The following is a 12,360-nucleotide window of genomic DNA, read 5'->3' on the forward strand; positions in this document are numbered from 1 at the left end:
AAAAAAATGATTGGAAGCAATTTCATGGTACATTGGAAACAATTCTCTAGTCTTTTGGATAATATTTTTACAACATCACAAAAAAATAAAACATTGCATTGGACATAAAATTATGCCAAATCAAAACAATATATGTAGTTCAAGTGAAATAGGTTCGAAGCAAAAACATGTTTCCACCACCACACAAGTGCAAATGTAACGCTTCAACCGCAAGTTCAAATGAAGGACACATAAATAATCAAAACACGTGAAGGAAGCATCCAAGCAAATGAAGGAAGCAGTGAAAATAAGAAGAGACGATGAGGACCAGCTGCAGTATTGGAAATAGGAAGTGCTCACAAGGAAATATATGCGGTCGATGCAATTTTGAGGAGTATAGGAAACACTTTTCTTTGCAAGGAAATAAAATGTCATTCATAAGGAAGAAAATTGCATTTGGAAAGTCTTTATGGCACATTAATCCTTCCCTAATTTGTGTCCTTAAACTGCTCGATATGTTTGCTAAATATCTGGGATTAGTTACCTTACAAATTACCTGTTTCTATATCTGAACGAAATTGCTTCTAAAATCAGTACTACATCCAACGGCCCACCAGGCTATGATCCAACGGCAAAGCACTGGTCTGATGGGATGCTAGGAATCAGTAGTCTGATTCCTACTGATTCCTAGTGCTCCCCATTATGTTAATGCATGTTACTAGTCTATGTTACTACCTCTATAATGGGTAGTAACATATGTGTGGTGTCATGCAACACTTTATTTATTAGGGTGTAAACTCATCTTGTCTTGGTATGTGTGATGTTACAGTAACTAGCTATGTTACTACATATCCTCATTAATTACTCACCACATCATCTGTTTTGCCTAGAGATGTGTGATACTATCGCATATGTTACTCCTATTGTGGGTAGTCTAAGGTCCTGCGTGGCAGAGCGCACGGGCAGTGAGGAGCGTGGTCGTAACGCCCGCGCTCCCCCTCCCCCCGGCCCATGCTATGCCTAGCAGTTGTTACCGGCACTTCTTAAAAAAAAGAAGCAATTGTCACCGGCGGGAGCTCCGGCAAATCCTAAACAGCGCCTTCAGCGCCCGAAATATTACTTCGCGCAGTTGGGCGCACACCCCCTCCACATGATGGGCCAGCCCATTTGTATTTTTCTCTTTTTCTATAAAACTGCAAAAGATGCGCATTGAGGTGGATTCGAACACAACCCGTGGAGAATCAGTGCAATACGGGATAACTACCCAACCAACTTCACATTCTATGCCCCTCAAAGAAAAACTTCACATTCTATGCTCACGTACATGTTCTTCCCCTATTGTTCTCTCTTTTCCTTTTCTTCCTTCTTTCCCCTTCATAGTCGTGGTTTCGCAGAGGAGGCGGCCCCTTGTTGTCCTTCGCGGGATGAAATATCGCAAAAAAAAAAAAATGCGTTAGCACATTGAACCCGCGACCTGGTACAGAGGCTCGACATGCGCTAACCACTGTGACACGAGACCTATTGCGAAAAAACTGCAACATGAATTTAGAAGAAACTACCGGCAGTAGCAAAAACTAAAATCAATTCACGAAATTCCATAAAACATGTTGGCGCAATAAACAGCGCGCTACCTTATTTTTAAACATTTCGCGCAAGAATCTGTCACTAGCGCCTACTTGCTCTAGTGGTTAAGGCAACCTGCACCGTAGGTAAACGGTGCCGAGTTAGAATCCTAGCTGGAGCAACATTTAGGAGGGGGGTTTTCCGCGTATACACATTTTTCCATGTGCTGCATCGTGGGCCGGCCCACCAGGTGCGGCTAGTCAGCGCCCGTTCCTAAACGGGCGCATAAAGCGTATGCGCCATGTAGGAGCTCCCGAGAGCTCCTGTGTGAAAAGGACCTCCTATATGCCGCTTTCTCCGACAAGTAGTCGTGGTTTCACACAGGAGGCGGCTCACTTGGGCCGGCCCATTCGTTGTCCTTCGCGGGATGAAATATCGCAAGAGAGAAAAAGAAACTCGCCGCGAACTGGTATAAAGGTGTTAGAATTAATTACAATTTGTAATTAGGGGAAAATGTCCCCTTGCCCAAACCGTCGTTGCGGTTTGTCCCGCAACCGACGTCTCCCTTCGATCTCCTGGAACCGACGCCTCCTCGAGGGATCGTCGTGTCTCTTCAGGACATATAAAAGGGGGCCTGTAACCATCGATCAATCAAGGGAGAGCGAAAGGCGAGAGCGAAAGGCAAGAGCGAAAAACACGTTATCACGCACGTAAAACAGCCGGCGAGAGCGAAAGGCAACAGAGAAAGGAGAAGAGAGGAAGTACTCGCCGCCGTTTTCTACGGGGACAATCCGATGGAAGAGGAATTATACCTTGTGGACAGTGGTGCCACAAACTCCATACTGAGGGAGATGAAATATTTCCAAACTCTGAAAAAGACGAATGGAGATATTCTAACTATCGCTGGACGCGATACTGTGATTGTTGGTACTGGACGTGCCATATTCACCCTCCCAAGTGGTACATATGTGACAATTGAGGATGCTTTACTATATCCCGATTCTGCACGTACCCTGATCAGTTATCGAGATATCCGTAAAAATGGTTTTCATATTGAAACCCATGAAGACAACAAAGAGGAGTATCTACTCTTTACTAAAGATGACGGATATGGCAAAAAGGTACATGAGAAAATTCCTTCTCTATCGTCTGGTTTGTACTATACGTACATCAAACCTGTGGAACATGTTGCATACAAAGTAATTTTTCAGAATGTTAACGCATTCCAAACCTGGCATGATCGCCTAGGCCATCCTGGAATAGGGATGATGAGAAAAATTACTAGCAATTCCATTGGTCATAATTTGCTTGAGTCAAAATTTCCTCAATCTTCTGATTTTGTTTGCACATCTTGTGCCACGGGAAAGCTAATTTTGAGGCCCTCACACATCAAAATACAAGCTGAACCACTTCAGTTCCTTGAACGTATTTAAGGAGATATTTGTGGTCCCATTCAGCCATTATCTGGACCTTTCCGGTATTTCATGGTTCTGATTGACGCATCTACACGATGGTCACATGTGTGTCTTCTATCCACACGAAACCATGCATTTGCCAAGATAATGAGGCAAGTCATTAAGTTGCAAGCCCATTATCCTGAAAGTCGAATTAAATCAATTCGAATGGACAATGCTGCAGAATTCTCCTCACGTGCTTTCAATGATTATTGCATGGCTTTGGGGATTGAAGTTCAGCACTCTGTTCCATATGTCCATACACAAAATGGTTTGGCTGAAGCGTTGATTAAGAGGATCAAACTCATTGCAAGACCTTTGTTGACGAATTGCAACTTGCCAACCTCTTGTTGGGGTCACGCTGTTTTACACGCTGCTGACTTGATACAATTGAGACCAACTGCATATCACAGTTCTTCCCCTCTGGAATTGGTACGTGGAAATCCTCCAAGCATTTTCCATCTGCGTAAGTTCGGATGTGCTGCATACATCCCGATCTCACCACCACAGCGGACATCTATGGGCCCACACAGGAAGTTGGGGATCTATGTGGGGTACAAATCGCCGTCGATTATCAAGTACCTGGAACCCCTGACTGGGGATCTGTTCACAGCCCGTCACGCTGATTGCATATTTAATGAGGAACATTTTCCGGCATTAGGGGGAGATTTCAAGTACCAGAAAGAATGCCCGGAAATTGATTGGAATGCTCATGCCATTTCATCCTCTGATCCACGTACCCAAGAGACCGAACTTCAAGTTCAGAAGATCATTAATTTGCAACATCTTGCAAATAATCTGCCAGATTCATTTACTGATTTGAAAGGTGTTACAAAATCCTTAAACCCGGCCAGAAACGCGCCAGAAAGAGTGGAGGTACCAATAAAAACCACTCAACTCCCTATTCCTAAAAAGAGGGGGAGTAGTACGGCCTCTGACCCGGAGCATGCTTCTAGCAAGCAGCAAAGGAAATCGAGGAAAAAAACCTCGGAGTCAGTAAATGCAGGTCAACTCAACGTTGACAAACACCTGATGGGTAGTATACACCCAGTGGAAGGGCAACCTCCACAACCCTGTTCCAGTATGCACAAACTAACTGGGACATCGGAACACCCAGACTCGATCGTATTGGGAAATCACGAAGAGTCTCTAGGGGTGCAGGAAATTTCCATCAACTATGTTGATTCTGGAGAATCATTTGACCGTAAGACTACGACTGTCGACATATTTTTTGCTGAAAAGATTGCAGATACCCTTCTCACTGATCATGATCCAAGGTCTATCGTTGAGTGCCAAAAGCGCTCCGATTGGCCTAAATGGAAGGATGCAATCCAAGCAGAAATTGCCTCGCTTAACAAAAGAAAGGTATTCACTGAAGCAATACCTACACCTCCCAGTGTTTTCCCTGTGGGATTCAAATGGGTTTTTCCTCCGGAAATAGAATGAGAACAATGAGGTGGTGAGATATAAAACAAGGCTCGTAGCACAAGGTTTCACGCAAAAATCCGGAATTGATTTCACTGAAACATATTCTCCAGTAATGAGTGCAACCACTTTCCGATATCTTATATCCTTGGCAGTGCAAAATCGTCTATCTATGCAGTTGATGGACGTCGTGACCGCATACCTTTACGGGTCACTAGATTCGGACATATATATGAAGGTTCCTGATGGAATCTCTGTCCCGAATAAAAATGCAAAACGCAACATGTATTGTGTAAAGCTGAATAAGTCATTATATGGCTTAAGGCAGTCGGGACGGATGTGGTACAACCGACTCAGTGAGTTCCTTCTTCAGAAAGGTTACTCCAATAGTGCTGATTGCCCATGTGTTTCAAGAAGTACATGAGAAAATAAAATCAAGATTTTGCATCATTTCTGTGTATGTTGACGATCTCAACATCATCGGCAGCACACCAGACATTGATGAAGCACGCAATCACCTAAAGATGGAATTTGAGATGAAGGATTTGGGTAAAACCAAATTTTTCTTAGGTATTCAACTTGAGCATCTTCCCTCAGGAATCATGGTACACCAATCTGCCTATATCCAGAAAATATTGGAGAAATTCAATATGGACAAATCCTATCCATCTAAAACTCCCATGGTGGTTCGATCTCTAGACATAGAGAAAGATCCGTTCAGACCAAGGGATGACGGAGAAGAGGTGTTGGGACATGAAGTTCCATACCTTAGTGCTGTTGGAGCGCTTATGTATCTTGCAAATTGCACAAGACCTGATATTGCATTTGCAGTGAATCTACTTGCTAGACATAGCGCAGCTCCCACCAAACGTCATTGGTCTGGAGTGAAGAATATCTTTCGATATCTCCAAGGCACAAAGGATCTTGGCCTATTTTTCAAGTTCCAGAAAAATCAGGACTCTGATATGATTGGATATGCAGATGCCGGTTATTTGTCTGATCCCCATAATGCCAGATCTCAGACCGGCTTCGTGTTCCTACATGGTGGCACTGCTATATCATGGAAGTCTTCGAAACAGACTCTGGTGGCAACATCTACCAATCATTCTGAAATAATTTCATTATTTGAAGCAACATGCGAATGTGTATGGCTTCGCAGAATGATAAACCACATACGACAGTCATGTGGAATGGGTTCGATAAAATCACCTACCATTATCTATGAAGATAATGCGGCCTGTGTTGCGCAGACGCAAACATGATACATCAAGAGTAATATCACCAAGCATATTTCTCCTAAATGGTTTTTCCCCCATAATCTTCAGAAAAGCGGGGAAATAAGCATTCTGCAAGTCAAATCATGCGACAACCTTGCTGATTTATTTACCAAGTCTCTACCACATTCTACATTCCAGAAATGTGTTCATGGAATTGGTATGCGAAGACTTAGGGACTTGCAGGTGTCAGGGGGAGTCTCTTCTTGAGATATCCTCATTTTAATGACATCACATTATGCTATCTTTCTTTGTGAGTATATATTTCAGGATCTCATCAAAGATTTTATGAAGAACTTTTGAAGGAGAATCTTTTGAGATGATAGAGCTTCCCGGATAATCGTGAAGATGGTTCTACATGGTCAAGTGTAGATTAGGGGGAGTGTTAGAATTAATTACAATTTGTAATTAGGGGAAAATCTCCCCTTGCCCAAACCGTCGTTGCGGTTTGTCCCGCAACCGACGTCTCCCTTCGATCTCCTGGAACCGACGCCTCCTCGAGGGATCGTCGTGTCTCTTCAGGACATATAAAAGGGGGCCTGTAACCATCGATCAATCAATTCGATCATTCTGATTCAAAACAAAAGGCTCGTGGTGCGCTAACCACTTTGACACGTGACCTATTGTGAAACAATTGCAGCACGAATTTAGAAGAAACTACCCGCAGTACAAAAAATAAAATCACTTCATGAAATTCCATAAAACATGTTGGCGAAGAAACGAACACAAGACCTCCCTCCTGGGAACTGCACCCATAACCACTATACTAAGCGGCGGACTAAAACTTTGTAAAAAATCGAACGAAATTTTTAAAAGGGAAATCTGTTTTAAACGCAAACATTATTTGGGAAAATAATATAAAGAACAAATAGGAACAAAAAATGAATACAAGAACATTCTTCAAAATTATGAACTACATGTAAATGCAAGACTTATTTGAAAAACAATAAACAAATCGAAAAAGTGAATATTTTCCAAAATTACAAACTATTTTTTACAAAACTCGAGCATGTTTTGAATTTTTCAACTAATTTTGAAAACATGAACAATTTTCGTATTTGTGAACAAAAATTGAAAACTGTAGCATTTTTGGAATATGTGAACAAATTTGCAAAAAAACATTTTTAAAATCTGCGGACTTTTTTGTGTTTGTGAACAAAAACTAAACATCCGAACATTTTTTGGATTTGTAAGCAAATTTGGAAACATGAATATTTTTTGAATATGTGAACAAATTTTGAAAAGGAAAATATTTTTTGAATTTATGAACAAAAATTTGTAAACAAGAATCCTCTTTCAAATTCCATAAAATTTTCCAATTTGTGAACAAAATTTAATCATGTGACATTTTATGAATTTGTGAAGAAATTTTGGAAATGAGAACTTTTTTGAAATAAAATATTTTTTGTTTTCTGAACAAAATGTAAAAATGTGAATTTCTGAACTTTTTTGTAAACATAATTTTTTCCGAATTTGTGAACAAAACTTTAAAATCACGAACATTTTTTGAATTTTTAGAATAAATTCCAAAATGGAGAACAATTCTGAAAATCACAAACAAATTTCAAAAGTGAACAATTTTTGAATACGTGAATGAGAATGTGAAAATAAGAACATTTTTTGAATTTGTGAACAAGTTTTCAAAACAGGAACATTTTTTGAAATCCATGTCATAATTTGAAAAGTTCTGATAAAATTAAACAAAAACATCCCAAACAATTTTTGAAAAATTTACTGAACAAGTTTTGAAAATAGAATCATTTTTTGAACTTCCTAGTTTTAAAAAAATACAAACATTTTTTGAATTTCTGATCAACTTTGGAGAACATTACCACTTTGAAAAATATTGAACGTTTTTTAAAAGCACGAAAATTTTGTTAAATTTTCTGAACAATTTTCAAAACAGGAACTCTTAAAAAGAAGAAAAATAGACTTGAAAAATGAAAAAAAAGATAAGAAAAAAACAGCCTAAGGAAAAGAAAAGAAAAATAAATAGGAAAAAGAGAAAAAACCAAAAACCGAAAAGAAACAGGAAAACCGGTTCAAGGAACCTTCTAGAAGATTCCCAAAACCAGAAAAACCGGCTGGGAAACTCTAGAAGATTCCCAAAACCGGAAATTGTTGTCATACCTTAATGGGCCCGACCCAGGTGATCGCTAGATCGCCAGATCTCTGTGCGAAAGGTTGACACCTTGATGCAACGTGCTTCCAATAGGAAATTCCCTGTGTTAAGCTCTTTGCGTCAAAAGGTCGACGTTTCGCACAACGTATAGCTCACTTGGGCTGGCTCATTTTGCGTTCGCGAGCTGGAAAAACATGAAGAAAAGAAGCAGCGCTTGCATTCGATCCCGAGGGAGCAACTAGGTGAGGAGCGCTCGTTCCCAGCCTTCCCAAGGGTCACTTGAGGAGGGCTATTTGGCGTGCTCTCAGCGACTGCCACGTGTCACGCTCTGGGCTGCGCTTCCTCCGGAATTTGTTTTTATTTTTATTTTTCCGCGCGCGTTTTTGGCTTTTAGATGTTTATTTTTTCGGTATGTTTGCCTTTTCGGTTTTTCATTGGTCTTCCTTAACTTTTGGAAAAAAAATTATGTGAAAAAACGTGTGTTTTTTCTTCTGTGAGAGGCATGGTTTTGCTTGCATGAGAGGCGCAGCCGTGCCTCTCGGGAACGAAAAAAAACATATTTTCTCTATTTTGTTTTCTTTCGTGAGAGGTACAGTTTTGCTTCCGCGAGAGGCACGGCCGTGCCTTTTGGAAACAGGAAAAACGCTTTTTCTCTTTTTTTTCTTTCATGGGAGGCACGATTTTGCTTCCGCGAGAGGCACGGCTGTGCCTCTCGAAAATGGGAAAAAAATACGTTTTCGCTTTTTTTCTTCCGCGGGAGGCACGGCCATGCCTCTCAAAAACGTGTTTTCTTTTTTTTTTCTTTCGTGAGAGGCACGGTTTTGCTACCACGAGTGGCACGGCCGTGCCTCTCAGGAAACGGCTTCCGAAAAGGGAAAAAAACATGCTTCTGGTTTGGTTTTTTGTCCTTTTTTAAAGTTTTTTCTAAAAAAAAAGTTCGCTAAAACCTACCAACGTGGTATCTAGTTTTGAAGATCTCGACGCGAGGAATCCAACGATGAAAATGGTTCAAGATTTGGACACACGGTTTTAGAGATAGATCGTTTTGAATAAACGGATCTACGAAAAAGGGAAAAACTCTCAGACCATTTGTCACAACCTGAGAAAGTAGGAGTGATCTTTACAAGGAGTACTTCTCAGTTAGTGATTTCGTTCGATCCCCTGACTTCGTAGCGACGCGCAAGCTGGGCTAGCCGCTACGACACATTAGCGTTTGTGCTAAACATGCAGCATAACGTAAAAGAACTAAACTACAACGGTAAACAATTAAACATTCGCAAAAATTTCCAAAAGCTAAAATACAAGTGAGAGATCGAACAGATGAGCTCCTACTACTAAACCAGGTCACTAGCGACCTTAATTCCTAGGAATATGTGTCTTAAACCTCAAACAATTCATGAAAATGTGAACATTTTTTAGGATTCTCAAGCATTTTGCTTTAATGTAACCCGCCGTGTTTGATGAGTTTCGTCCAATTAGTTCAAATAGTGTTTGAAATGTATGCGGATCGCATTAGATGGCCGGCTGCCGTATCCGTGTCCGCGGACGGATGCGGTGTCCGGTTTGCGGGTCAGCATTGGAGATGCCCTAAGCCGACAAAAATGGCCACCCATCTCCCTGGCTGCATTTGCTCTTGTGGCCAAGCACAAATGGTGTCCATGACTTGACAAGAGAAGGAGAGAACACGCGCATTTGTAGTTGCTCACTTGCATGAAACACACATAATTAGTTGACAAAATGATGAGTACGTGAACAGAACATACTTCCTCCGTTCCGAATTACTTGTCACATGTATGGATGTATCTAGATGTATTTTAGTTCTAGATACATCCATTTCTGCGACGAATAATTTAGAACGGAGGGAGTACATGCCAATGTTCTCTTTTCAAACAGGGATTTACCCGATTTCTACAGGTAAAACCAGTCGAAAATATGCAAGTCTTACACAGCTGGTTGAACCGAGCCTGGAGAAATTTAAACGTAGAGCAGAACCCGACTCAAGCAATCGATGCATTGTCGGGTTAAAAATCCGGAGTATTCGCTTTCGATTTACTACAAGTTTTTGAACGCAAATGCAGTACAAACATCAGTAGCACAGTCAGACTAGTACAAGTAACGGCAGCCAGCTGCTTTATTTGATCACACACACCAAAATGCAATTCACACGGTAGAAGAAGCACACCAAGACGCGAGCTTAAGATACACAGAAATGCCATGACGATGACGTACAAGAAGCGGCGCAGATGGGTCATCCGTTTATTTCAGCCTCGCGCTCACGAAGGGAAGGCGTATACCTCCTCCATCCTCCTACCACGATCATCAGCATTGCCGAGTGCAATCCTCCTCCATTGTGAATCTCCGAGGCCATGGATGTACATGAGCATCCAGACGAAGGTGATGAGCTCCCCTCCTGTGCCCAGTTGTTCCATGTGCCTCTCCGGCCTCGACTTGCCTGCAGCGTAAATAAGGAGCCTCGCCCACACGTAAGCTAACTCCTCCAGCTTTAATAAATTCCTGTTTGATGACACGACAACGTCAAGAGCATCACGGACTATCCCCTCAAGCTCTACGGGATCCTTAAGAAATATAGCTTCCGGGCTAGCATTGAGCGGCAGCATAGAAGGGTGGGTAGCCAAAAGGTACATCAGGTATCTCGATAGTTTCCGGCATACCTCCATCATGTTCATACCCACTCCTGCACTTTTTGCCTCATGTATTTCACTCAGATGTTTCTCAGTAATTAAATGCAACACCACAATACCAATACCAAAATCTGGAATATTTCCAAACCAGTTTATCCATTTGCTGCTAAACTGAGTGGAGCCTTCATGATCTCTAAGGAGACAAATCTGCTCTGCAATACACTCCATAGTGGTCTCATCCACATCCACGTACTCCGTGTCTAACAGCTTGCTCATCCAAAATATTTTCTTCTTTTCAACATGGACCAAACGCGCAAACCATTTGACCATGGCCATCACTCGTTGACGGAATGTTCTCGCTTGGGTACTGCCGGTCATCCAGCTCGAAAAGTTATACTGTCCCATTGACTTTACAAAACACTGCTTCTTCTCCGGCCATCCAAGGTCACTGGAAAAAATAAGCCAGGACAACATGGCAAGCTTATGCCACTTTCGCACCTTCAGCCATGCCCATGTCCAGGGTGACATCATGGAAATAAACACCGCACAGAGTTCGAGGAAAAACCCTCCCCCAAAAAGTGAATAAGTGATTGCAATGTCAGTTTTGCTATACCTTTGTTTGTCACTTGCAAGGAACATACCGAAAGCAACAACAGCGGACATCTGAGAGATGCATCGAAGTATGATACCACTCTTTGTTCTGACCACGAGAGCCTTAGTGTACAGATCAGCATACATCACACTAAGAATAATACCAACCATCTTGATAATCGTTTTGCTTTCATCTCTCCCTGGCCAATCGGGGAGATCATCCGGTATAGATAAGATGTTGTGTCCAGAAATGATATTATGGGCACGTGGCGTTGACCAGAGAGCTATGTAAACAATGTCATCATATCCATCCTTGTTCATGTCCTCTACGCAATCATGGTCTGGCAACTTTTTGTAATGATGTCCACCTGAGCTCTCAAAGCTTTTGTAGCAACCACTCTTGAGAGACCAAGTTCTTTCTGCATACTTGATAATTCCAACAACAAACACAAAGACACCGGACACTATAAGCATCGGGCTGTGTCTTCCAATGGACTTCCAGAAAACATATATAGCTAGGACAGCTTGCACCACTAGATTCAGCAAATGCCTCAGCCACAAATTGTTGTCTTCCATGGCAAAGGCAGTAATAGTGTCCTGCCCGGCAAGATGGATGAGAAGAAATGGTGCCCAAAAGAAAGCCAGTGGTGATATTTTCCCTGGTGTATGCATTTCAGTGGTGATATCCCCTTTAGTGGTGATATCCCCAAGTCGTGAGACCAGGCCAAGGGTATACACTGCTACAAAGTCTGCCCCGAGATAAGCTGCCCAAATGGAGAGTCTTAGTAGCATGCTGCTGCTATGCCGTCGAAGGCTGCCAGTAAAGAACAAGAAAATTTGTAGTGTGAAACTGAGGAGCACAAGCAGCTGAATTTCCCATACATTGAACAATTTGACCAAATCCTCCATTCCAGGCATGCTAGTTTTCTTATATCTCTGACCCCCTGGTGGATAAGTTTTAGAAGTTATGAGTGAGTTTTGCAAGATGGGAAAGTAGCATATAATCATCCAAACTCAAATATGGAAGTACTTTCACCTTTATGCATGCCCAACAAGAAAGTTGTAAATATCTAGCAGATGGAACAATTAACTGGAAGATAGCAATGCTGGAAATCTAATATCAAATTATATTCTAATATGGAAGAAATTTAAATATCTTAAGATGTATATTAACTAAGCTGAGAGATGGATATATTTTAATGTGTATATATATATGTTGGAATTCTGAACTATGATCAGATGCTTAATCAATTTAAAACAGGAAATATATCAATTGGCATGAATATAAAAATTATACTTATCAAAGTAAA

This window comes from Aegilops tauschii, chromosome 3 (assembly GCF_002575655.3).
Source record: "Aegilops tauschii subsp. strangulata cultivar AL8/78 chromosome 3, Aet v6.0, whole genome shotgun sequence".
NCBI classification, from domain to species: domain Eukaryota; kingdom Viridiplantae; phylum Streptophyta; class Magnoliopsida; order Poales; family Poaceae; genus Aegilops; species Aegilops tauschii.